This window comes from Triticum urartu, chromosome 3A (genome assembly GCF_056163025.1).
Source record: "Triticum urartu cultivar PI428250 chromosome 3A, HENAU_Tu73, whole genome shotgun sequence".
NCBI classification, from domain to species: Eukaryota; Viridiplantae; Streptophyta; class Magnoliopsida; order Poales; family Poaceae; genus Triticum; species Triticum urartu.
Window position 1 is genome coordinate 582,626,760 of NC_141875.1, and position 1,994 is coordinate 582,628,753.

Genomic DNA, 1,994 nt, shown 5'->3' on the forward strand with positions numbered 1-1,994 from the left:
GCAGCAATCTGTGCACCTTCTGCCCTCCGCTATTCGCGATCAGCCTCGATGGCCTGGTTGGCGACGTCAGAATGACGAGGGAAGAAGTCTTCTCAAACGGAAAGCAAAAGAGCCGAAGTTAGAGACAAGAGGCTGGCTTGGTAAACAACTGGTAGCTCGAAGAAGAAAAAAGAGGGAAGCTCACGGTCGACCATGTCCTCAATTTTGCCGAAGCCGGTGGTCAGCAAAGCCTCCTTGTCGGTCCAGGCGGAGCGTTCGGTCTCGAACTCAGCAAGGAGATCGACCTCTTTGTCCTCCGCCTCCTTCTGGGTCTTCTTGAGAAGCTCCGCCTGCTCCACCAGTTGCGTGACCAGCCGGTCACGCTCCTCGGCCAGCTTGCTGTGGTCCGCCTCCTTGGCACGCAACGCGGTGTTGGCTTCGCCCAGCTGCTACTGCAGGGCGGCGTTGGCCTCTGCAAAACTAGAAAGGTACATCAACAATCAACAAAGAGAGATATAGTTGCTGGGGAGATCCGGCCCGACTGCTCAGCAGTCGTCCCGAATCTCGGTGACTACAGCCCGCGGGTGCGCCAGCGCGCCCCCGCAGAGAAAGAGGTTATCAAATATCAACAGAGAAGAAGAACAGTTGCCAGGAACATCCGGCCTGACTGCTCAGCAGTCGGCCCGAATCTCGGGGACTACAGCCCGCGGGTGCGCCAGCGCGCCCCCGCAGAGAAAGAAAAAGACTTACTCCGGCTTTCTGACAAGTCAACGACCCGTTGATCCAACTCCTGGACTTTTGAGTTGAAGGCGGCCGCACGGAGGTTATGATAATCCTGTAGCAAAGATATCAGACAATATTAGTACTCGGAGCTTGCCAATTAAAGTTCCGAGCCGCCTGCTCGGCAGCCGGCCCGAAACTCGGGGACTACACCCAGTGGGTGCGCTGGCGTGCCCCCACGAAGAAATACAAGAATTAAAAACAAAGAAGCAAGAAGCATACCCGGACGGCTGCTCGTGTCTCCAGGAATGCCTTGTTGTAGTGCTTGAGTGCATCGGCTTCAGCGCGGAGCTTGGCCTGGACGTCCAGGATCGCCTTGTTCAAAGGGCCCGTCCTGCCTCCCCGCACCCACTTAGTGGGCGCGGCGCTAGTCACCTCGGCATCTGGGATCGAAGAGCTCGCGGCACCGATCTCTAGCGGGCGTGGCGCTGAGGCCGCCTTTGCAAACCGGCGGCGCGATGGTGTGCGGACCTCAGGAGTCGGGCCGGTTAGCATCTCGTCTCCGGCTGGCGGCACCGGTGCGTCCACCGGCTGCTCGTCTCGCGCATCTCCACATGGCTGTGGCGGAGGCATGGCCGTGTCCGGCATGATGACATCGCCGCCGTCCCTCTCCATGATCGGGTGCTCGTCGCCGGCTCCCCCAGTCGGCGCCACGAATTCTGGCGATGGTGGCGCGGAGTTCAGAGGAACGACGAAGACCGGCTCCTGGCGGCGCGCGGCATCCTCAAGCCGCTTCTTCGCGGCGGCGTCGGCCTCGGCTTCCGCCAGCTTCTTCAAAGCGGCGGCTTCCGCCTTGTCCGCCTCCACCTTCTCCAGGCGGGCGGCTTCCTGCTCCTCGCGCACCTCCCGTGTGTTTTGCTCCCGCAGCTCCCAGAGGTCGGCGGCCAGATCGATTCGCCGGGTGGTGGTGGAGGTCTCCGCCGACCCAATGATGGAGGCGGCGGCTGACTTCTCAAGAGAGAGCGGGGCCCTAAATCAAGAAAGACGCAGAGAGAAATGTCAGAAGGAATCGACAAGAAAGATGAGCACAAGGAAAAGATACTTACGCCGACACCATAGGAGGCGCCTTTGGGAGCTTCTGGTACTTGGCCGCCTTCGCTGCGGCCTCTTTCCGCCTGGTCATGGCGGTCGGATTCTTGGCCTTCTTTGGAGCGCTGCCAAACAAGACAGCGCCTTGTTTACATTTGCGTGTGCCGCCTCGAGCAGTCAGCTCGACGGAGGGGCCCGCGTCCACC